General features: G+C 34.7%; 1 protein-coding gene across 1 annotated transcript in view; it reads left to right on the top strand.

Moving 5' to 3' along the window:
• The window catches only part of Dpr1 (defective proboscis extension response 1), a 363,943-nt gene that overhangs the window by 205,440 nt on the left and 131,320 nt on the right, over positions 1-27,183 (top strand). The gene's annotated exons all lie outside the window — the stretch shown is intronic.

Here is a 27,183-nt window from a genome sequence, read left to right as displayed (position 1 = left end):
AGTAGAAGTCAGATTGCACGTGTCACATTGTCCGTTACGAGGCTTATAGAGAAGAAGAATTAATGTTTGAAGCAATCGACCGTTAACCAGCCTCTCTCTAACAAAAGGTACACGATAATTCACCATGCGTACCGTAATTTTTAATTCAATACGAGGATGAAGAGAGGAAAGTGGCGAGAACAATGGCAGCATTTAATCAATCGCGTGACAAGGACGGACACCGTGTAACTAGAACTATGCGAGATCTTGGTCTTTTTTTACGAGAAAGTTCTCGGAAAACTCGTTCGGAAGTCCAAATACGGGGGAAATGAAGGGAACAGTGAATTAGTCGGGACTTCGTAGATTAATTTTAACCCTACTAGCAGACGGAGCCAGGATTTATACTCCGACGATTCGTTGAACGTAGATTGCAAGTTACAGGAGGGAGTTTTAAAAAAATTCATGCAGTAACTAGGTTCACATTATTTAGTATCCTCGGAATTAATTCGAAAGGGAACTCGAAAAAACAAAAATTAATACCATTGTTAAAACCGTAATCGTTTATGTGAAAATTTTGAATAACTTTTAATTGCGATTCTGGGTAGAAATCGAAACAATTGCAATTTCAGAATATTCTGAATTGTCTATACTTGTATACCAATATGTTTTTCAATACCATTTCGAATGAAAATTGTACGAATCGTTGGAGTGGCTTGAGAATTGGGTTCACGGGGGCTCGTGTATGATTCTAACTAAAGAAGCGAATCGAATCGAAGGAGCACAATCAGAATGTTTCCAAACACCGCGCCAGTGCCAACTGTTCGTTTCGACTGGTACGCGATTAAAACGTATCTTGCCAAATTGAGTAGTAGTTCTATCAAGCGTAGACATCTCGATGAGAAAGTAGAATGAAACCAAACCTCTAATTCTGCCGGATGGAAAATTAGACGAAAGAAATGGTGGCCCCGTTGTACGTGCGATGCACTTTTACTGCATCATCGAGAGGGATATTTGTTGCGGTGCGGTATCAGTAGTAGCTTCTTCTGTGCTTGGAATTTTAAAACACTGCAAATTACATTTGTTTTCTATAGACGTCGATTGCGCTGGCACGCGATATAAAGGAATTTATGTGCTGGTTATCTTCGTAACTGCGTCATGACTTTGCCAAAACTCGAGCTTTCTAAATTTTATACCCCCGTTTAGTAATTTCATAAATATTTCTGAATTAACAATTCGTGAAAACGCTGACTCCTTAAGTTATTCATCAAATTCTTTAAACAGTACCTTTTTTAATCTTTTGTCATTTGTAAAAATAACGTATTTAATCGTTTGGGTACACTTGTTCATTTTGAAGCTTTAGCTGGCTGTTAATATTACACCTTGAGTAAATTTTCTAGCTTCCATTTGCTGTTTTTTGATTTCTTAAGAGAAGCACATTTTATAGAAATTGTTCTTCTTCAACATGAGATTAAAATTCTTTGAACAGTAGCTGTTTTGCGATTTAATCTTCTGTTAACCGCGAGAATGACGTATTTAATCGTTTGGGAACACTTGTCCATTTTTTAGCTTTGATTGACTGTTAATATTATACGTTGATTAAATTTTCTAGCTTCTATTTGCTGTTTTTTTATTTCTTACAAAGAAGCAGATTTTGTAAAAATTGTTCTTCTTCAACATTGGATATGATCCGCCATTGTTGTTTAATACTTTCTTCGTGGCCAGGTGTACACGAAACCGGAAGAAATCCTTATACCGATTCAAACGTTGCCCATTTGTTACGGGAGAAATACACCTTGCGCGGAGATCGTTGCTAGGAAATTGTTAAGAAAATCCTTTGTGCGAGATACAAAATATGTTGGCACCGAACCATATTTTCCAATCAATAGAAGTGGAATGAGAACGTACGGTAATGTAAACATGTATATAACGCCTACGGTGGCAAGTAATATATCGTAGCAAATCTCCATCTTCTTTTTTTAAAAGAATTGAAGTGTGGAACGTCGTGGTGCGCCTTAGAAGTAATAGCTTTCAATTTTCGACACAAAAGCTCCGATGCACGTTCCTTTGGAAACGTAAGAGCGTGACCGATCGGTGGACGGCAGTGAACTTTGTATTATTTACTGTTACGGTTGTTATTTGTGGTTTGAGAATTTTCAAATGTGTGATTTAATTAATTTTTCATTCGTTCGTCTCAGGTTTTCTATCGAAAGTCGTTGTCTATTATCCTGTGTATTTTTAGCACTTTTCAGTTTATCATTTTCTGTTCAAACTGTAATAAGGACCAGATAAGCTGGTTATAGAAAGGCACACTTGGAAATACGTGTAAGTACAACACCACTTAACTATTGGTCGATGTCTGTGATTGTCGATGTGATTTTAATCCTTATGTAATTACGTTGGGTATATGGAGCCTAACTGTGGTAAACTGTATACTGTTATCCAATACATAGTGACGAGCGACGATCTGAACTCCTGACGCTAATCCCGAAATTAGTGATTGTTTTCACGGGATTATTCGTTTTAGAAGATTGGGAAATCAGAGAATTTATCCTTTTGCTGTTTATTGAGACTCAGGAAAATAATATAACGGTGCACGATTTGAAATAAAACGGCTCTTTTACTAATAAAAATTCTTGCAACATATAAATTTCACAAATAAATTCGCTTTCTTTAGTAAATATAGAAACTCTGTATTTGATTGCAGAAATAGTCACGTCAGTATTAATTTGTACAAAATGCCCAAAATTACGAAGAGTTTTCTTCGAGAATCGAGAATCCTATAACAGTTAATAATTGTTTTCTCAGGGAAAATTAAAATTTATTAGAATATCTCAAGAATTTTCAATATGAAATTCTCTAGCACAATGACTACTAACAAACAAACGATAATATTTAAAATTCTCGTAACCCAGTAATAAAAGAAAGGTGATTAAAATTATAAAATGTTGGTATCATGCGAGACTGTGCAAGATTAGCATGATCTGAGAAAAATGGATAGCTAATTTTTTCCCCAGTGTAAAGTCTTTTTATTGTTAGGATAATGTGCCAGTGTTATTTTATCCTGGCGGTCAATGCCCAGCATGAGCTCATTAATTTTAATACTGGAAGAGATTTATACTCCATTTTTCCTCTCTTTGTTGTATTTTGATCATGGTATTGGGAAATTTCGTCTATATAGATAGTTGATATTTCTTTTGTCGCTCCATCTTCTTATCATCATAGCTTCTAAACACTGAGATTCCTCTTTTAAATGTTTAAAGAATATCGTACAAATAAACATTATCTTTTTATACTATTACTCTAAATAACGTTTTCTAACGATGCACGAATGGATTGCATGTTCCTCTAATATATTTCGAGAAAAATGGTAATATTCAAGTAACAACATCACCTTTTGAACCGAAAAAAATGTTAATAGGGAAATTTTCCAACGAGACGGAATGCGTAATATAAATTTTTCATATCCATATTGGAAATACATACTTTGAACAGCGTTCCTGTCATTTTTCATGAAAAATGTTAATCTATATAGATACTGTACGTAGTACAAATGTCCCCGTACAACGCTACCAGGAACTGAATAAAATAAGGATTTTTAGGAATTACACGAAATTCTCTATCGTTTTGTGTTGAATTTTAAAACTATTTATTTGCAAGCTTCTAAGGAAACAATATACATTTTACAGAAAACAATATTATCTCTTGGTTAATATTTCAAACGGTAAAAAATCAAAATTTACAAATATATAAATACTTCCTTATTTGAAGCATTCGAATATCTACAATATATTGAAGTATTAAATTTTTCGTATAAGCCAAGCCTTGCTTTAATTCAGAATCGGAAATAAAAGTCTAAATGGTAAAAAATGAGCAGTGCAAGCTGAACGCCACAACTTCAAGTTATTTTAAAAGTAATCGCTATATTTTATTTTTTATTTTTATTATGTTTACAATAAATGTTTCTACGTACATTGTATACCTTCCCATCAATATTCGTTACAAAAATATCGATATCGAAAATTAATATCGAATACGAACGAGCTATTGTAAATGATACGTATCTATATTTTCGTGTAGTTATGAAAACGATTTAATATAAAATGGCATTATATTATCTGATATCAATATTATCGATGTCGATATTGGACAATTTAACCGAATACAGGCTCCCGTTATTTAGACTGCTGTTACTAAAGTTTATAACCATTATTGCTGTAACACTCGTTTAAAAAATTTGTAGTCATCGTGTAGAACATCGGTGGATTTCTAATAAACATTTTATTTTTATACGAAAAAACATAATTTAAACAATTGATGACACAATCACGATTAGACATATAAAATTACAATTATGGTGTACTCAGCTGTTTGGTTTTTCTTTACATTTCAATTTCGAAACACGTCGTGTTTTTTAGCTAATAATATTATCCATTGAAAACATTTACACAAATACAAAACTATTCTACATATAAAAGGACATTTAATTATTATAAAATCATAATTTCTGTGTACTTCAACGTAACTTGGGAGTCGAGAATAGAATGATTAAAGAGCAACCATTAAAGCAAAGTGTTTTGAAATTTAATTCGAAACGTAACGAACGAATAGAAATTTTATACACGTTTCATTAGCTACATAAACAGAATGTAGCCTAATTTATGGGCGTAACACGTGTTTTTATTTTTGATTGTTTGCTGGATTAGAAGATGGTAATGCTGGCGGGAGGGAGAATTTGCAGCTGTAGAGAGTGTGATATGTATTTAGGCCAGCAGTTAGCATGGAAACTACGAATATCCACTTGGCGGGACTTTAATCTAAACTAATCTCCTGCAATCTCACGCAAAGTCATCTATACACATAACATGTACTCTGGAGTTTATTTACTTGAAATATTTCGCCGGAACTGTATCAATCTACAACGGAAACGTTGTCCAGAATAATTGGATTATTCCACAGAATTATTCTACGTTTCCACCAACACGTAGAAAGACATGTGTACTACTTCATGTTTTACAAGCAATTTCACTGCGATTAGCTTTCGAAAATTAGCTGGGACTATAATACAGTAAATTTCTAAACTAATATATTTCATTTATAAAAGTAACTAAGGTTTGCATTAAGGCAATTCTTATGGCTTTGTTTTTCGAGAAAATAAGTTTCATTTATGATCAATAACTTAAAGTTTGTTCGTAATCTCTCTGCTGTAAGTTAAGATTGCAAGACTTATGTTTATAACCTTATCATTGATAATAATTTTATAATTTATAATAAAAATCCCTTTTTCCAATTAGTTTTCTATGGCAAATGTTTATCGTCTGGAAATTATGTTACTTGCAGTAAAAAGTGCCCCAATAAACACAAACCAGTGAGAAATGAATCGTAAATATTGGACAATTCGTGGAGTCTGTACTTAACTGTAACTGTTTGTAAAGCATCGATCACACTTTATTTTCTCTGCTTGAACTGTCTGTAGATTACCACGGAACAAGTTTTTTACAAATCAAACACGTTAACATTCTGTGTTTGTTTGCTTCAATCAATAGTATTAATAAAACCACATACATTTTTTGGTGACATCTATTAGTTAAACAAACACTTCGTTCGAGAACCAATAATTTGTTTCTGGTGTTTTTGCAAGGTCTGCAGACGCGCAAAGTAAACATTTGATTTTTATGATCGTAAATTGGAATGGATGAAATTGTCTTTTTATCCTCAACGTCGAATGGATCCATATTTTCCATTTCAAATTAAAGAGTACTAGTATCAATTATTCTTTAACGAAGAATACTAGATTATTAAATAAATTTCTAATTAAGTTTAAATGAATTTTGAGAGATAAAGAAAAGAACCAGTCAAAAAATAACCCAGAAAATATTGTGTTAAAGTTATAACTATCACAAAAATACTTTCTGCAAGGCTTTCTACCATCGTTCCAAAAGCAATTATATTCTTCTGCAATACTATACTGGTTCTTTAGATGCAACAAACTTTACACATTCACATTTGACGTCGTCATTATTATTAAATCGCTTCTCGTACAAACAATGCGCCATTGTTCGAAAGAAATGATAGTCAGGCGCAGTGATTATCGAATGAATGATAGTTTCGATCGTTTACATATAATTTTATTTTCAATAATGGCATGAAAGCGCCAAATCGACTATTTCGCAATTCATTCTAAAAATAAACGAAACACGAGACATATTTTCATGAGATTAATTTCACATAGAATTCCTTCGTATTATTTTCATATTTTAAAGATCCTGTAGTTAACAGATGCACCATAGGACAGAAATAGGTTCGAATTTTGGCCCTTCCTTAGTGAATTATTTTATTATCATTGTAATTAATATTTGGCTGTTGCTGCATGGTCGTTTTGGCTCATCTGCTAACACTTTAGACATCTTAAGTAAACGTTCTCGTACGAACGAGCCACGTACTGGGTAATATTTTAAATTTGACATTGTACTTTCACGCGAGTCAACGAACTTCGTCGACCATAAATTAGAAGACACCACTCGACCATGCCGAAATCTTATCTACTTTCCTCAGATATTTTTCGTCGTCGATCTTTCCACTTGCACTCCCCTTTTCACGTCTTCTATGACCCCTTATCACAACTTCCACGAATTCTGAATCTCCAAACCCTGTAATAGCCGCACTCAAATTTTCCTTTCCGTCCCGCATTTCTGCGCCAATAAAAGCGAACCAGAATTCAGATCGTAAGCGATCATCAGAAGCAAAGAATTCTATTCCAAAACGACCGTATCCCCCCTTCTCCCATACATGGATTTCCATCAAAATTTTGCACATTCGTGAATCCATGTGATCATCATCAATTCCCGTTAGCAATTTTCCCTTGAGTTCATAGGGCACGGTGCAAAGTAAAGTAAAAAATTAATAATTTCTCATATTTTAACCAACTAACAAAACTAATGTGATTCTTTTATCGTACATAGTTGTAGTTAAGTTGCTAGTTATGTTACAAACGATTCACCAAAAGGTTTGATCAATCTGATGCTTGACTGTCCATAAAAAATAGTGCAATCATCGGAGATCTCTTTTGGAGATCTAAGAATCTAAAAGTGAAACTTTAGAAACGCAGGGCATCGAAGATATGCGACTCGCTGTCTTAATTAAACGAAACTGTAATTGGAGAAACCGGTGTATTCGTTCACGCGAAAATTAAAAACCGCTGGGACGTTGATAAAAAGCCGTCAGCGTCTTCGTTTCGCTGAAATCGAATAGCGAAGAGTCGAGGGGGTGGTTTCCGGTACAGAAAGTTAGCGAGGAAAGTGGTAGACCAGCCAGACCAACACAGGGTGGGCTAAAACAAGTTGTCCAGATAGGGGTAAGTCCAGAGGAGGGATGATAAATGCAATCGACCCCCCGCGAATTATGATATCTTGGAAAAGTACAAGGTGGGCTGCGGGAATCACGATTTTTAAAGTAAATTAATAATGCTGACATTCGAACGCTACTTGAGTTAGATTTAAGGGGACCAGGCAGGCAGAAAATCGATTCTTTTCTTATTTTTTTTTTTTTCGAAAGTAATACTATTCAGAAATTAAATGCCAAAATTTATAAGACAAGTTTTTTACTTTGAAAATATGAAAGTTATGTGTGTTACTATAAATTCCAAATTTTTAATTTGAAATTCCAAACTTTTAGCTTGCAATCCCAAACTTTTAATTTGAAATCCCAAATTTTTTATTTGAAATCCCAAACTTTAACTTGCAATCCCGAACTTTTGATTTGAAATCCCAAACTTCTAACTTGCAATCCCGAACTTCTAACTTGCAATCCCGAACTTCTAACTTGCAATCCCAAACTTTGAACTTGCAATCCCAAACTTTTGATTTTAAATTCTAAACTTTTAACTTTAAATCTCAGAGTTTAAATTTCAAATCTTAAAGTTTAAATTTTAAATCTTAAAGTTTTAATCTTACAATTAAATTTTTTAAATTGCTTTAATTTAATTTATTTTATTTTGTCTTGCCCTGCCCTGTCTTATCTTGTCTTGTCTTGTCTTGTCAAGGTAGCAAGGTGCAACAACCTTTAACAAAGTTCTTTTTTAATTTATCTTATATTATAATCTTTTTTTATTTATTTTTTTATAATGAATCGCTGTTATAGTGTAGGAATACACTAAACTGTACACATTTTCCTACTGTAACAATACAATTTTAAATTCATTATTAATTATTAATATTAAGGTAAAAGTAAAGTGAGTAAAACCCAAAAATTTCAAATCACTTTGAAAAAATTATTTCTGGTTACGGAAATTAATTACAATCATTTTTGGTGAATAGACATATCCCCAAAATCCTACTCAGTTTCGAGAAAAAAATTCGAGTAACTGCTGAAATTTTTCGATAGAATTAAAAAATTTCAAATCGTTCTAGAAAAAATATTTTCAGTTGCAGGAGTCAATCACAATCATTGTTGATCAACAGACATACCCCCGAAATCCTACTCAGTTTCGAGAAAAAAATTCCGTACCGAAAATATAATGCCTGACCATTCATTGATATGTTTCCCTGAAATTTTGATGCGTATCTCTAGAACATCATAACTTCAGAACGGATTGGAGGATTTCAATGTTTCAAAATGCAAACAACTCATATTTTGGTGGAGAATATATAGAAATTCCAAAAATATTCAAAAAGTTGTTCCTTAAAAAGTCTCACTCGACAAATTATTGTTCTTGATATTCGTTTTATTTTGGCCTCTAAGAATTTCCCATTAAAATGTTCCCCAGGGGTGGCCCAATACGTTGTATATCTCTTTCAATCAAAGACCCCGCGTCGAAAACGGAGAAATGCAAAAAGGTAGGTAGAGTCTGGAGGCTGATGGAAAGTCGAAGCTGTTAGTTACAATAGGCGGTAGTGTTTCCTGCGTAACTAAACTGGATTGGCAGTTTATTGGCAATATTCGTTTACGTGGCGTTATGCCAAGGTTTCGTGTTCCCTGCGACCGACAAAAATCTCATTCTTGCTCTGTTCCTCTCGCCGTTGATGATACCGGCGTCGCGTGCCTCTCGTTCAACCCATCGTCTACACGCCGAATGCAAGTTTCGTCGATCGTGGCTAGGGTGGAATATCCCATCCCCCAATAACGATTCTGTTCCTGCTGCCAATACGTCCCACTGACACTGTTTGTTACTCGACGTCGTCGCAGGACGCTGGTACGGTATGGAACTGGCATCTGCATTTCCTTAGTCCTTTTCCCCGCGACGAGTGATCTCGTCGATATTTGAATTTCATCCTGGCGTCTGAATTTGCAGCTGTTCCTCCCGCGGCAATTTCGAAAATTCGATATTGGATCTCGCGGCGGTGGCACGATCGCTTGGAAATTCGGTGGATTCTATCTCCATCGTAGACTTAATGACTCGAGTTCTTTTTTCTTGCGAGTCTTCGTTGACGCGATAATTTTGTTGACCTCGACGTACGAAGTATCGGTCTGAGAAGTCCGCGAAAAGAACCTCTACTTTCTATGGAAATATAAGAAGTCCTTGGTGACTGGACGGGATCCAAGTTACATTGGTATTAGGGCAATCCTCCTTTCTGTAGTTAAGTGACGTCTGAGGCCAGGAGAAAGAATAAAATGAGATCAAGGTGTTTCTATTCTTTAATGGTTATTTTACGACGTTTTATAGAATTCTCTTTGAGAAGGAAATCACGCGAAATTGTAACTTTTTCTGTGCGTAGAACCAACGTTTAATAGCGACGTTTGTTATATAATTAGTGTCAAAGAAGATTTCAAACTGTAAGATAATAGTATCAACGCCGAAAGGTATTAACGGGGATTCGCTTTAACGTGAGAGTGGTATGGTCTGCTTATGGTAGCAGCTGGACGTGTACCAGTCGATAACCTAAACCGGGTCACACCGCAGTTTCTGATTACTTATTACAATGCCAATTACAGTTTGTAAATGTAAATCGATTTTTCTTGTTTGTAGCGTGTCGATTTTTCTTAAAAATTTGTGTTTGATTTTTAATAAATTTGTTTGACGCTGTGCAGAAATATTGTCTAATACTTATTCGTAGGAATCCATGAGCTCTACTTCAGAAAAAGATTTCATTGAAATATGTTCACTATTGTAGGAGGTATGGTCGCTTGAAATTGCGACCACTTTTATGGGGTTTTTTTAATTTTAGGGTGTTAAGGAACAACTTTTCCAACATTCTTAGAATTTCTATATATTCTCCATTAAAATACGCGTTGTTTGCTTTTTGAAACATTAAAATCGTCCAATCCGTTCAGGAGTTATGATATTTTGAACTTACGCATGAAATTTCAGGGAAACATATCAATGTATGGTCAGACATTATATTTTCGTTAAGGAATTTTTTTCTCGAAACTGCGTAAGATTTCGAAGATATGTTCAATGACCAAAAATGACTGTAATTAACCCCTGCAACTAAAAATAATTTTTCCAGAACGATTTGAAATTTTTTAATTTCATCGAATTTTCCGGTCGATATGGAAATTTAAACGTTAATAACTTTTTAACAAAGTCTCAATCAACAAATTGGTATTCTTGAATTTCGTCTTATTTTGGCCTTTAGAATCTCCCATTAAAATTTTTCCCAGGGCCGGACATCCTGTATAGCAGATCGTGACTCGACAATAACAAAATAAAAAGTCGTATAGAAACCTTACAATGCAAAACGATTTTCTAGTCTAACAAACAATTTAATCCAAATTCTCAATTTACAAATTGAGTTTATAGTTTCAGAGATAAAAACTCGTTCGTGCAGTCCGATTTTACTTAAATCACCAACAATCGGTAAAACTCGATGTCGTGTATTTTTTGAATAAATTTGAAACCAGTAACAAACGCTTCCTAATTTTCCATGGATTACAACATATTTGAGTTTCAACCAAATCCCCGAAGTCGACTGCGAAATATGATCGATTTGTCGTGGAATGACCGACCTATGAAACTAGGACACTCTATATTTAGGTATTTTGTTTTTGGTTATTCGTGCTGTATTGAGTGGAATTAATCCGCGCAATAAGTTTTGCAATTTACCAGTGTCTGTACAAAAAGTATGGAGAACAACACAATTTAGCAATATTACGTTGCTGGGGAAATAAATAAATAGCTAAGTATCTTTCATTGCAATCCACACGTTTCTGACAAATCCGTCTTTTTCAATTGCTCGATACTTTAAATTGTTTTGAGTCCACAAATAAATAAAAATAAATTACATATTTTAACATACGTTTTGCGTTAGAAAAACTTCTACAAACGATATACAAAAATAGGGAAAGCTTTTTATTCCACGCAGGCCAGACATTATCGATACAATTGAGAAATCACATGGTAAATTTAGATATATTTCCTTCCAAATTAATATTTAAAAAATTGACTCGTTGAATCAAAGTGCCTTTCTCTTTCTCATGGTAATTATACTCGAGTAAACACGGAATACTTTTCAGGGAAACACTTCCCTAAAATAACAAACCCAAATAAACAAACGAATCACATGGAGAAATAGGATCCAATTTCTAGAAAATTTATGAAGGAGCTAGAGCAAAGAAAAGAGGAAGAAATTTAACCACAGAATTCAACCTCAATGTTGATCCTGAACTTCACCACAACCGTACAGCATGACAAGAAATCGATAACGAAAACGATGTTCGTTTTCTATCCGTACCACAGCGAACAAAATAAGGAAATACCTGCAACCGATTGAATTTCATAAAAATAAACAGTCGCTCGTTGTTTTTATATAAAAACATCGCGTGGAACAGTAGTAAACATCGTATTTTATCCAAAAACAACATAGATTGTTTTCGTTTTCCCTTTGTACAAGTACAGCGAAAAATACGCTGTTAAATAAATTAGTCGAAAATTTCAAAAGAAATTCTTTTTACTTGGAATAATTTGTTACGAAAATTTTTTGTTATCCGTAAGTGCTTTCTTTCTCGTTTATTTTTTTCTTGGAGATTTTGTTTGCCAGGCTTTCAAATGCAACGCAAAATACGGCATCGGGATCCTACCGTAAATGGGGCGGATAAAAGAATTTCAAGCTGTTAAGACTTCTGATAAATGTACAACTGAAATGTTCGCCTCGACGCACCATTCTACCTTTTGTGCAAAGTTTCGACGAATTTTCGAAATACTCGCGAGGAAGCTTGATAACTGGGGATTGTGTCATCAAAGGCTTTTAGTCGGAAGAATGAACTGTTCGTGAAATGCTTTAGATTATCTTAAATTGAAACATCAAATATTGCGTTTCGACGAATGTTGAAATTTCATCCCGACGAGTAATACAATACGTACGCGTTCGTTCACGTGAAGCGATAACTCCGTGAAACTTTCTTCTTGTTCGAAGCAACTTTGTTAACGTCTTATTTAATACAAATTCTGCCTTTTTATTTGCCAAATCGAAAACCAAGAAACGAAATACATTGACAAAACTTTGTGTTTAATTCTGCATTTTCTTTATTGCACTTTCATCGATTGTACACAAAGTTTTGTAATATTTTGAATTTTTGGAGTTTCGAAACCTCCCTTGTAAGCAATTCTACGTACGATTGCCTACGTTCGCGTCCATAAAATTGAACTTAGGTCTTGGAAATGGAAGGGTACTACGGAATATCCACAGTTATCCTTGAAAGTGAATTCTGCAGCAATATTATTGCATTTTTATACGAAGTTTTGTAATATTTTGAATTTTTGGAGTTCCGAAACCTCCCTTGCAAACAATTCTACCTACGATTGCGTTCATAAAATTGAACTTAAGCCCTAGAAATGAAACGGTGCTATGGAATATCCACAGTTATTCTTGAAAGTGAATTCCATGGCAATAATATTGCATTTTTACACGAAGTTTCGTAATATTTTGAATTTTTCGAGTTTGGAAACCTCTCTTGCAAGCAATTTGAATTCCATGGCAATATTATTGCATTTGTACACGAAGTTTTGTAATATTTTGAATTTTTCGCGTTCCAAAACCTTACTTGTAAGCAATTCTACGTACGATTGCCTACGATTGCGTCCATAAAATCGAACTTAGGCCCCAGAAATGACGTCATAGAAATGAAACGGTACTACGGAATATCCACAGTTATCCTTGAAAGTGAATTCCGCTGCAATATTCGAGGCAACAGAATCTTTTCGCTACTCCTGACTGTGCTGATTCCTATGGGGAAAGGAGCCACCCTTGGTACCAACGACATCGTCGTTGCCAATATGTCCTTCCGTTCCGAATCGCCTATACGCTCCGATCGAAGATGGAAAATTGCTGATGGAAACGTATCCTTATTCTTCTCTCTTGTAGCTCTTTTCTTCCTTCTTTTTTTTTTTATAGTCTAGAAATTTACGACGTTAACTTTGGTCCCGATGAATAAAATCACACGATCCCCGAAAGAATTTCGCCGATGCACAAATTCCATGGCTTGTCGAATTCGTCAGGATTCCAGGGGATTTTAAGAGACTAGTTTACACGAACGTTGCCACCATCTCAGGTGCCTTTGAATCGTTTCTCATTCCGATCCAGCGAATCGATATGATGCAAGCTCGGTGATCGACTTGTTTCTGTCTTCTCGGGAGTAAATTTTCGACGCACGTAAGTGAGTTTCCGCTTTGAGAGGCAAACTTAAAATTCTTTTTGGATACGAACGCAATATCGCTGCAAATTTAGACGCGTGTCAAAGACAGGTGTATCGATATCATCAAACCACGGTTTTATCGTGGGAGATTAGAATTTCACAAAATGTTTTATTAGACCCCATACGTGTCATCACAGACATTTCATCTTCACATTCCCAATCACATTTGGAAATGTGAATACGGTGTTGTGTCGAGACAATGAAATGGGAAGAAATAGGATCAATATCAGAAACAGTAACGACAAATGAAATTACTGCGTTTGATTAATACAAATAAAAACAAAAGAAGTTCTTTAAATGTTTTATTAGACCTCGTACGTTTGATCACAGACATTTCATCTTCACAATCCCAATCACATTTGGAAATGTAAACACTGTATTGTGTCGAGACAATGAAGTGGGAAGAAATAGGTAACAAGATGAGGAACAGTAACGACAAATGAAATTACTGCGTTGGATTAATACAAAAACAAAAGAAGTTCGTCGAAAGTTGAAGTTTTTCGCGAGATGGTGGGCATTCGTTTCATGCGCGCGAAACGTCAATGCACACGTAGGTTGTCTGTACGCTGCTTTCGAGTTTAGATACCGTCCCCAACGGATCGGAGTATCTTCGTGCATACCGAAGAAGTTTGCTTTGACGCGTCCTCCCGGGTACAGCTCGCTGCATGCAATCTGCAAATGCGTTTTTTAGGTCGCATTTCGACAGTTCATGCAACGTCGCCTGTAACAACGTTCGTCATCGACTTCAGACTTGTTCTAGCCAACAAAATAATTTATTTCCTTTAACCCCTTGCCACACAATTACGTGTTCGACTCCTGACAAGTTCTTGATGCAAAGTTTCATAGTCATGAGGCTACTGGTCGTCGAGTCTGAAAATCAACACATTTTTACATTCACGAGGTATTCGTAATACAAATCTATTCTTTCTCGTGACCATTCCTTGTACGAACAAATTTAAACAAAATTAAGTAGTATATGTTTGAAAATTTTCATTAAATCGTACGTCAAGGGGTTGATACTAAAAACTATGGTGCATGACAGATGGCTAAGGTTTACGTTGAGGAATTTTCTGAGACAAAGTAAGGCTTTTTAAAAATATTACATAGATATTTATTTTGATACATTTGGAGAAAGATTACTTGGATTTTAAATTTTATATTAATTTAAGCTTTATTCATTTGACAAGGAATACTTTTCTCTATTTTTTAAGGCCATCTGGAGCTTCCTAACGTATTTTTTAACGTGCTTTTTTAAATTAATTTCTGTTTTCGCAAAATTGAGGTCAATAGAGTAATTCTGCTGTCGAATTAGTGCTTGGGGTAAGAAACTCCATTAGAAACACCTAGTGGATATTGCGAATCAGAACAAAGTTTTTAATTTGTTAGACAGAGTAAATGTTCTTATCATCGTGTTAATTGACGTTCCCATGAAACTTTTCTAATCCAATACTGCACTCCTTTCATCGAACAGTCCTTATTTAATTCTGTGTCTTTCAAAATATTGGCAATATCCCTTGAATATTCGATGGCCTGATGTTTCTTATATAAAATATCAACAATACTGTCACCGGTCGCCCACTGTTTATATTGAATTTAGAAAGAACAATAAATATTTCGTTTTTATTATTACTAAAATATTGTTACAAATTAATTCTGTCTTGTACGTTATTTCGAGGAAAAATATGATAACAAAAAAAGCAGCAAAAAGTGACAGAAGTTAAACATTAAAACGATCAAAAAATATTCTATTATATCGAAATATAATTGTTTTACGCCATATGCTATGTAAAATTTAATAACATTGTTCTGTGTTTATTCGAACCAATTCGTTATTCGTTATTTAAAAATTAAATGTAAATGAGTTGAATATTAATCTTAGTATTTTGTGGCCATAGTTTGAACGCGGAATAAAAGCTAAAGCTGAAACTGTTGCACGTTTACTTTTCTTTTATTATAAACCGCGAATTATTTTTCGAAAACTCAGGGTATGTGTTTCCACAAATAAAATACCATAATACCCACTGTAACGAGCAATTTTTAAAGAGTATGCGGTTACAAAAAATTCTAAAAAGAAATTTAAAATAAGAATAGCTCGTATAATAGTGTATCTTCAAACAGTATTACGAGTGAATGTAAAAGTTTTTATAAATCGTTATTTTCCAAATAATTTATTTCCTCTGCGAAACTTTAGTTTTTCAATTTGTTAAAGACAAAGTTTTAAGTACAGTGAAAATCGTATGACACGTATGTTGGAGTAAACATCATTGTCAATACACAGAGAATTTTATACGTAACCAATATCGATTTCTCCGACCAATTCGTACAGAATTAAAATAGATATTTTTAACCGTAACAGCAAGTAAACACTTTATGTTAGTACAGTTTCAAAGCAATTTAAAATATCCATAAAATAAACTGTTACACAAAATAAAACCCCCGAAACGTCACTAACAATTAATAGAATACCTATTTCGCAGCTGTTCATTTTTTGTTTTTACGATACGCGACAAATATCGCGTAGCTGCAGTGTTTTGCGGGAAAACATTCAAACGTTACGTAGTTTACGAACTGAATCGAAAATATACATAGAGCTTGGAGCAAACGACCAAGTATAACCTGAAAGCGATTGATTCTTTATACTGAGCGTTCTCGTAAATGAATATACAGAAAAATTGAAAAAGTATAAATTCTTATGTATTTTATAACTAACGTGAAAGCGTATTATTTATGTTAGCAATAGCTTTTCGAAAAATGAATATAAAAAATCATTTTCTGGCGTAAAAAACGACTCTTGTTCCTCGTGTTGGATTTATTTCTAAGCGAGAAATCACACTCTTCTCGGATTTACCGCGAATTTTTATTCGCCAGCTATAAAGAGCGTTCGCGACATTAACCCGTTTTCGAAATCGATTAATCGGAACTACGGTTTCGCGCTTTCATCTCCACATTTTCTCGCTTTCCCAGAATTTTTGGCAGTCTAACGCGATACGAGGCGTTTAAAAAATCGTATATCGCGATACTTGTTTACGTTTTCCAGGGTTTATATCTGCGGCCTCCTTCCTGGCCATGATTTATGACTCATAAACGTATCTCACTGTACCCGACCGATTTCCACAAATATACGAGAGATCGAAACGTTATTGCAAGCTAGCCGGGGTTATACGTTCCACGCAATCAGCGGATTAAATCGTTATCCGTGCCACGGAGAATTCGAGATCTATTTTTCATTTACTGGAGACGTCTGATACCGCGTGCAAAGTGTAACAGCCGATGACCTCAAACCGCTTCGATATTACAGAACGTTTAAGTAACGTCGTGACTGCCTACGTTTTCCCAATCTCATCACGTATAATTAAAAATGTAGGAATTCGTAATCGCGTTTCACCTGCTTGTACAGTAATTATTCATCAACCGTGAAGATTACATTCCTGAAAATTATTGCGGTCGTGAGAATTAAAATTCTCTGCAGTATTAGCTATTAAAGGCAAAACTAAAACAACATTGAATTGTTTACACTAAATTTCATTGGAATAAAAATAGCAAGAATATGACAGCTTCGAGAATTCCTCTTTACTTCGAAACAAAATGCAATTGGCATTTTTATAGAGCGAAAATACTATCGATCAAAAGTGCGTTAAGCTGAACAATAGATGTCTGGTCTCTAGTCATTCATGTGCAGTATAGCACTTATCTTAAAAGCTCGAAAGTATCGGATGGATTCCATCTGCGAATGAAGAAGATTACGCGCGAAAGTGCTTGAAAATTCCAAATAGCCTGAAAAAAAGGCTTCGTATGTTATCTATACGTGAAACATTATATATTTCTTGATCGTAAAAAGGTAATCCAAAAATAAAATGGAACTATTTTCAGTGATTTTCCAAACGTTTTGTTAATAGAGTTCGAAAAGTAATTCACTGTCTGTATAGGTTACAATCTTAATTTTAAAAAACCCTTGCTTGAGTGGTCGAGGGGTTGAATCATGTAAAAGTATAATTTTGAACTTTCTTTTATATTAACTCGAAGTGTGCTGATAATTTATTCATTAATATTTCCATCCAAGAGATTGTTAATCTCGTACTAACTACTTATTCAGACAAGAACATAACTTTCGAGGGCGGTAGGAGCCTCTGCCGCTTTTCCCTTAGTTCCGCCACTGGTAAAATCCTGGCAACTTTGTTTGCAGAACTTTTTCGGTGATGTGTCAAATTTTCTCGCTTCTAATAGTCGAAACTTTTAATCAAAAGTTTTAGAAACGCAAAAGAAAAAGTCATAGAGTACGTATTTCACTTTCAAAGTTTGTATACAGACGAGCATATTTTTGTACTCCAAATTCATTTTGGTTTTTAGGAATATGAAAAGTTGGGAACCTACAATTTTCTTATCGAAAATTTAAATTTGTCCAACTTCTTGAATTCTTTTCTCGAATAATGCGTAGGATTTCGAAGGTATGTTTATTCATCAAAAATGATTGTAATTGACCACCACAACAAAAAATAATTTTTTAAGAACGATTTAAAAAAATTTTTTATCGCCGAAAAATTTAGGCACCTACCCCCTGTCGATTTTTCTTAAAAATTCGATTTTGATTTCTAGTAATTTTGTTTGACGCTCTACAGAAAAGTTGTCTAATACTTTTTTGTAGGTACCCATGAGCTCTACTTCAGAAAAAAGTTTCATTGAAATATATTCACAATTGTAGGAGTTATGGCTGTTTGAAAATTGGACCATTTTTATGGGATTTTTCTCATTTTGTGGGGCCAAGGACCAACTTTTCGAATATTTTTGCAATTTGTACATATTCTTCACCAAAATACGCGTAGTTTGCTTTTTTAAACATTAAAATCCTCCAATCCGTTCGGAAGTTATGACGTTTTAAAGATATACATGAAATTTCAGGGGAACATATCGACGTCTGGTCAGACGTTATATTTTCGGCAAAGAATTTTTTTCTCGAAAGTGTGTAGGATTTCGGTGGTATGTCTATTCACCAAAAATGATTGTAATTGACCCCCAGAACTGAAAATAATTTTTTTAGAACGATTTTAAAAAATTTTTTTCTCGCCGAAAAATTTCTGCATTCTCGAATTTTTTTTTCGAAAGTGCGTAGGATTTCGGGGGTACGTCTATTGACCAAAAATGCTCGTAATTGACTCCTGAAACTGAAAATAATTTTTTCAGAAGGATTTGAAAAAATTTTTTTCCGCCGAAAAATTTAAGCACCCTATCCTATTATCCCCCTGTCGATTTTTCATAAAAATTCCTTTTTCAGTTTTAGTAATTTTGTTTGACACCCTACAGAAAAGTTGTCTAATACTTTTTTGTAGGTACCCATGAGCTCTACTTCAGGAAAAAGTTTCATTGAAATATATTCACAATTGTCGGAGTTATGGCTGTTTGAAAATTGGACCATTTTTATGGGGTTTTTCTCATTTTGCGGGGCCAAGGACCAACTTTTCGAATATTTTTGCAATTTCTACATATTCTCCATCAAAATACGCGTAGTTTGCTTTTTTTAACATTAAAATCGTCCAATCCGTTCAGAAGTTATGACGTTTAAAAGATTCACATGAAAATTCGGGCAGACATTTCTGGCCAGAAATTATATTTTCGGTTAGGAATTTTTTTCTCGAAACTGAGTAGGATTTCGGGGGTATGTCTATTCACCAAAAATGCTTGTAATTGACCCCTGGAACTGAAAATAATTTTTCCAGAACGATTTGAAAAAATTTATTTTCACTGAAAAATTTAGGCACCTATCTCTTATCGATTTTTCTTAAAAATTCGTTTTTGATTTTTAGTAATTTTGTTTGATGCCCTATAAAAAAATTGTCTAATACTTTTTTGTAGGTATCCATGAGATCTACTCCACAACTAAATTTCATTGAAATATATTCACTGTTGAAAGAGTTATGAACGTTTGAAAAAAAATTTTGTATACAGACAAGTATATCTTTGTACTTAAATTCATCTTGGTTTTTGGGAATATGAAAGTTGGGAACCTAAATTTTTTCTTATAATAAATGTAATGCCATCGATGCTTGTACAACAGTTACTGTGCCAAATTTCGTAACGTCCTGATTATTCTTAAATTTTGTTAAATAAGACTCTTCCTTTCAAAATACGCTGTTATTATAATGTGATCACGTTTAAAAACGATGGTAGATTTCTTTAATGAAATTGCGAATATGATTCTGAGGTTGTTAGAACGTAAGCAGAATTATCGCCTAGCAGCGCGATTATATTGTGAAAATTACACGAATAGACGACATCTAAATCACGGATCCCGAATTTCACGATTTGCGCCCAACAAGGACATTTACAACGACATCGTAACGCACTTCCGTCCGAGGACTTGCAGATTGTAATTCTAGGAGCGGTAACGTGTCGGTGCGTATTCAACGTATTGAACACGTTGACGCACTAGTTTGATCGTAGATTTCGAGTAAAATTGAACGCAATATTAGAGACCTAAACTCTAGATCGTTACGTACCACCGAAATCATTCGACTTATTCAATTTAAATGCTTTTTTACATCCTATGTGAATGAATCGAACACTTTCGATGCTCGACTGGTGCTCGAAAGGTGCGTCGAAATTCACGCGAGGCTCCTCATTTTAGTTACATGGACTGTACATAGAATTCAAAATTCGTTGGACGAATGCTGGAAATGCTAGTTCCACCCGTAACGATCTATCCAACGTAGTGTTTCCATTGTTCACACGGAAGATATTTGCTAGAACCGGCGTCCAAATACCTCTCGCCATTCGAACTGTCGTCCAAGTAATCCGCAGAAGTTTCACGAGCGCAAGCTGCTTCCTTAGACAAGGACAAAACCAGTTTACGATTTGTCAATCGGCAATGTTATTGCACGGGAGTCTAGAAACATCTTCTTGTTGTGCCCTGGTTCGAAAACTCACGGAGTATAAATTGTACGGAAGGTTAACAGTTTCGCGCCACGAGCGAGAAATTAGTCTTCCGTCTCTGCGATCGATCGATCGTTACAGGATGAAGTACAAAGGTGATTGCTAGAGACCCTGGGAACCATCAGTCGTGATCTGCTCGTGTCACCATGATCTCTCTAAGCGAGATGTGCCTCGAGAGTTCGAACATAACGACTATTTCAATGTAGAAATATATAATCAACGTAGGTCTTAATTTTAAAATTAACTTCGTGTTATTTCGATCGGTCGATTTTTCAGTTCCATTACGTACGTTTACGTTAAATGTTTTGGAAGTTAAAAATATTTTACTTCGCGTTGCGTCTCAGCAACACGGCAATTAGAAGCTCGACGAAAAAGGGAGAATTATTCTGATAAGAAACATTGCAGGTTTATAGGGCAGCCAAAAGTAGGGAACTCGTATTTTTCTTTAGCTACGGAAACCCAAGTTAAAGAGGTGAAACTATCCTCCAAAGTTCCATTCCTCCAATGCTATCTTAAAGACCGTTGCAGATGCAAGGAAGTTTTCTAAATAAATTCTTTATCATTTTTAACGAGAAGCGTACGGGTCAACAAAACGGACCGAACAGAAAAGTAAAACGATTACTTTTGTCGCCATTATTATTAAAATTCCTGGTCTCTGTGGACGCAATAGTTTTCACTTTTTTCTGAAGTCAGGATTTGTAGTAGACAGTAACCAAAAGAATCTTAAAAAGTAGCGACGTCATCCTTCCTGATTTGTAGAAATAAATTCGAATTCCAGTACCCTTGACTCTTTTTATTTTTCCGTCTTTTTTTTTCATTAAAACACTTCTGGCGGCAATAATTAAAATATAAGACATAAAATAACGAGCTAAATTAGTGAGAAAATTTGGTGTAATTGTTTATTTTGTTGTATAAACACCCGACATTCGCGCGAGTTTATATTCTATGTAAAAACATATTCAATGAGACGTAGATTCTTTTTAAATGTGAGTGAGCCGGCCTTTTCATTCGTCGTCCACAATGAAAAATATAATTGCACGAAACTGGGATCCGTAAAATATACCTGGCGTAGGAAAAATTTATGCTTTTCGCGTTTTTATACAGAACATCATCCACGAGTATACTGAGTGTTTATAAGAACATAACAAACAATGGCGTGAAAGTTTTTACATTAATTTTTCCCGCTACCTGATATTTCATATACTAAATATTGCATAGTTCCACAAAAATGCAAATTATAGCCAGAAAAATATTATTCCATTATTCTCTAAGATTCACAGGTGTACCATTTTGTCTTGCAAATATGTAAGGAAAAGAAATTTCCGTCGTTAGATTTGAAATCTGCAGCTTCTATTATGCGAAGAAACATATTAGAAACAATTAAAAAATTTTTCCTTCTCCGAGGTTTCATTATGCATAATATAAAAAAATGGTTCCAGTAAATCTCACTCAGCTTGGCAAGAGCTATCCAAACAACAAAGGATTTATGCCATATTTCATTAAAAAATCTCCCCTTTTTCCTCCTAACATTTCTGGACCATTTAATGGGCAGACTTTAAACACTAGTCACATTATTATTATTATTCATTTATTAACAGGAATAAACCCTTTAGTACAAGAGATGTAATATGTGAGGAACTACAAATTTTACATAGTCAAACATTATCGCTTATAAAATTTTAGCAAAATAATTTACAATACGTTGCAAGGATAATTTTAGATTTTTTAATGATTGTTCAATTATATCAGTCTATTTACAATCACTCTACAGAATTCTGAGATCCAAACGTTGTGCGGTAACTTTCAGAATAAAATAGAAAGTGATTTCTTAAAGTATCTGAAAACTCCGAATAAGTCCCAGAGAGCAAAGACTATACGAAAGAATTTTTTCATAATGAACTTTGAAAGATAAGTTAGAAGAGAAAGTTATACCAAGTACTTTAGCATGATTAAGTGAGGTTAATACGATACCATTTAGAGTATAATTATAAACTATGTTATTTTTCTTGTTACTGAACTTAACAATATGGCACTTATCTAGATTGATTTAATGAAGCTTGTTAAGGTCATCTTGAATTGATTGAGCACTTCAAATCATCGGTATACAATAAAAATTTAGAGTGTTGGAATACCTTAGAAATGTCATTAATAATAAATAAAAAAAGGCCCAAATGTGAACCTTGTGGAACACCAAATGCAACATTAATTTCTCTTGAAAGACTAGACAATCAAGAAAGAATACAGCTATTTATCCCTAATGTCTTTAATTTGAACATTGAGATTGAATGATTAATAGAATCAAAGGCTTTAAAAAAGTCAGTGTAAACAGTATCAACCTGCATGCCTTTATCCATACAGTTAGTTAAATAATAATGATACTCCACAAGGTTAGTCACAGTCGTTCTTTCTATGATACCTTTGCAAAGTAATAATAGCTTACGACTAATTAAGTCCATAATATTAGGCATTATATAGACTTCAGTTCCCCTAGTTTAAAACATTAAGCGTTCCTGTAAAAATAGGACGTTACGAGGATTCTCCAGCGAGTAACTGAAACTCGTTTGCTATTCTGAGCCCGGTAGTTTTAATTTCCCCACAATCTATTCCCGTCACGTTGAGGGGAAATACGTTTGGTGCCCATAAAAGCGCACAAGGATTTAATGCAAGAAATTCTTGAGGGCGCGTGTGCGCGAACGCGAAAGCGTATCGTAAAGTTTGCTCGTCGAGCGCGAACCAAAACGCGAGATCAGCGTCTCGGCTTTTCACGGCTCGTCTTTCATCTCGGCGTTCATCGGAACATTCGAGAGGCCGTGTCAGGCTGTTTGAGAGGCGAATAGGTGGGATCGATACCCGTCAATTTCGAATGAGCGCTGATCGGGGTATTTCAGCGACCTCATAAATAATGAAGCGTTCTCAGATACGTCGTAGATATTACTGGCGCTGTAAACAATGTTCGGATTGCGCGTGAAATTTGACAGGCCATTTGATGCTCAACGGAGGAGATCCGGGATAATATATTGTCCAATAGTTCTATTTTAGCGGGGATTCGGGTCCGCCCTCGTCTAAGGAAATTTATTTTCGTAATAAATAATCGCCTGTGAAACAGAAATGAACGGTGACGCGTTGATTAAATTTTCTAGAGCGATCTCTTACCTGCGAACGACGAGTATACTCGCGTAGAAATAAGAATTTCTTGCATAACGAATAATTATAATTAAACTATGATTAATTCAGTGTTCGTAATATGCGCTGGCCAAAGTTGTCAATCATTACGCGGTGTAATTAAAGAAGCTTTTCTTGCGAAGAAACTAATAAATAACGCATTCAGGTATTTTTTTCTTGCACCTTCGCGACATATTCTGAACGCCTGACACTGAGTTTTCCAATTGTTTCTAATTTTATATTTTTCCATGCTTCTTAGAACTCTTCTGAAATTTTAAACTTCATTTATCAAATAAAAATTTATACAAAAACCGTTCGATCGAACGAACATTACGAATAAATTATTATAGGACGCTTTCATTGGTTATCTACTATTTAAACTGACATTTTCTCGACTCTTCGTTAATTTCATTCTAATACGTTTGGATAAATATAAAAGAATTGACGTACATTTTGAAATTTATTGTATTAATAAAAAGCAGTTTAATTTATCACATTCTGAATATTAGATACAGTTGCTTAAATCAAGTAACTACAATTTCTATATGTAAACTGACTGAATTATAATCTCTCCTACAAACTCGCATAACTGTAACTAACACGCAGTACTCGATCATGTCCCGAGAGATTCAATTAGTCAAATTAACTTGGCCAACTAATGGAATGACCATTATACTCGATCTATTCGGTAAATAGTAATGTGTACTCTACTGTAATTTTCTCGAACTTTTATGGAAAACGAATGTAATATTTTATACAATTTCGTGATATACGCGATTTAATCAAACGTTCGGACATATTTAGAGATGCAATATACAATTAGGATGGTATTCAACGGCATATTGAAATAATGAAGTAACTTCGCTCGGTATAGAACATCTATTTAAACATAATTATACCGTGCTTCGCAATTATTCGCGCCTTTCTGTTATTATATTACTACGTTCGCCTCGTGCATCCCCGCTGCATTATGCATATTCCATGCGATGATCCACCCTCGTGAACTCTTACGGTGCATTAATCTACCAACGGATAACATTCGCGTATTACAAAACTCACGCGCGGTTTGTACGCGCGTGAGAGACAAAGTCGGTTCGCGATACGTAGATACGTCGACTGGTTGAAATTCGCATTGTTGACGATAATCCGTACTTATCAGCCCGTAAGCTATAAAATATACGGTCGTTTGGGAAAAAGAAATGCGACGAACGAGTATGGAAACAATCATAAAGCAAGTCCGGTTAGGTATGTAAAAGGCCTCTAAGATAAGGAAAAAATAATGGGGACTTTATAAATGCAGAGCAGCCATTTTAATTTGTGTTCGTGAATAAAACGATTCGTTTAGGCGCCGAGGAAATTATACACGACGTTGCGCAGAAAACGTAATAGCGAGGAACACGAATTTGTGTCAGTACGTGCGTTGAAATTGGAATATGCATTAGAAAAACACGATAAACTGTTCGAAGTTGATTTATCGTGAGTTCGTTAGTTTAACCGGGCTTTGTGTATGGTATACGTCAAATGTAATGAGAAGAGACAGTCTCTAAGATATCTACCATTTGCACGATGCGATAGAATTTGGTCTGTCACATTTGAAATTTCTTGGCGAAACAAAATGTTCTAAGAGACGAGTTTGTAAGAATTTATTTATTTGGACTAAATACGCGTAACGCTATGTTTGTACTTAATCTAACTCGTAAACTAGTTCATTTACAAGGCACTAACGTATGGTGACGCCTGCAGTACGCATACCTGGGTGGAAGGGAAATGGCCGCATTAACGCACGCTCAGCGCTAGTGATCCTATTACCGGGACAAGGGATAGATATCTTTTAGATTTAGTGTTCCTCCACACGTGTCTCGCCATACATTCTTTCTGATTAGCTCCTCCATTCGTTATTAAACTGAAATTCTAAAATGGTGGTTGAATCCTTCAATTAATTTATTTGAATTTAACGAACCATCGTTTCGATACGAACAGCTTTTTATGTAGACATTGTAAGTGTGGAGATGTCATAACGACACTCGTTTTCGTTATTTGATAGTAGAGAGCTATAACATCCAACCGTTATTTTTTTTATTAAACTAATTTAACGTCTGAGTAATTTCCCTTGCGAGTGAAACTGTACAGATGAAGTAAGATTTAGTATGGTTCAGGTTGACATACTCCACTACAATTTCTATGGCTATACACGCTGCTGGAAATACAGAGGCAGCTTTATGTAGCGAAACTAGTTTACTGTAGTCCGTTTGTGGAACTGCACACGCTGCACCTACTGACGGACTATCGTCAAATTCGGAACCGTCTGTGAATATAAATATATCATCCGTACACGATATGTTAATGACGTTAAAGTTCTCGATAGGAGATTACTGGAAAATTTTAACAAAAACAATATACACAGTTGTTCTATTCGCATCGTATAACTAATCGATCTGATAAAATGTTAATAGGACGCATAAAATCTATTTTTGTAATACTTCCTTCTATGAACGATGTAAAACATAGCATTATTTTATCTTGTATTCATTCAAAATTTAAAAAGAAAACAAATGTTATCTGTTCGAAGCAGCTCCAGATTAACCCCTGGACGTACAATGACAAGTCTGACTCGTTACAAGTTAACGATCATAAGGCTACTCACTTGTCATCAAATCCGATATATTAAAATGAACACTTTTTTACATTCATGAGGTAATCGTAAAATAAATTTATTCTTCTTCGTGGCCATTCTTTCTAAAAACAAATTTAAACAAAATTAAATAGTATGCATTTAAAAAATATTTGCAATTAAATCGTACGCCAAGGGGTTAATATAATGTACGAAATTCTTGACGAAGACAAACTTAAATGCTGATACAATACAAAGTGTATGTATTCTGAAAGAGTATTCCTCTAAATACTGTGGATCAATAATTGATATTTAAAGATTGTTTAAGAGGGAGGATTAATCGTGGCTGGTGGACGTAACTCATGGTACGATCAAGCCCTCAATAAAATATTACTGGAAAATTTTGTTGTTCTGTTCGTATCGTATAAGTAGTCGATCTGATAAAATGTCAATGGGATGCATAAAATCTTCTATTGTTTTAATACGTCGTTCTATAAATATATAAATGGTAAAATTAAAAAAAAAAATAAATGTTATCTGAAGATTCGAAGCATCTCTAGATTAATATAATGTACGAAATTCTTGACGAAGACAAACTTAAATGCTGATGCAACACAAAGCGTATCTATCCTGAAAGAGTGTTCCTTTAAATACTGTGGTTCAATAATTGATATTTAAAGATTGTTTAAAAGGGAGAATTAATTGTGGTTGGTGGTTCGATCTTGAGATCTAATCCTCCGGAAACATTCACGAGGCATTAAGCAGGCGGCAGATATGTACGTTAGCGGGCAAAACAATGAGAAGCTATAGAGAACGCTCCGCGACACACGTCGACCGTCCAAAATTTACGACCGCCAGAGACGGCGGTTTTTCGTGGTCTT

The sequence above is a fragment of the Colletes latitarsis genome, chromosome 5, assembly GCF_051014445.1.
Source record: "Colletes latitarsis isolate SP2378_abdomen chromosome 5, iyColLati1, whole genome shotgun sequence".
Lineage (NCBI taxonomy): Eukaryota > Metazoa > Arthropoda > Insecta > Hymenoptera > Colletidae > Colletes > Colletes latitarsis.
This window is presented reverse-complemented; position numbering and strand designations above follow the sequence as displayed.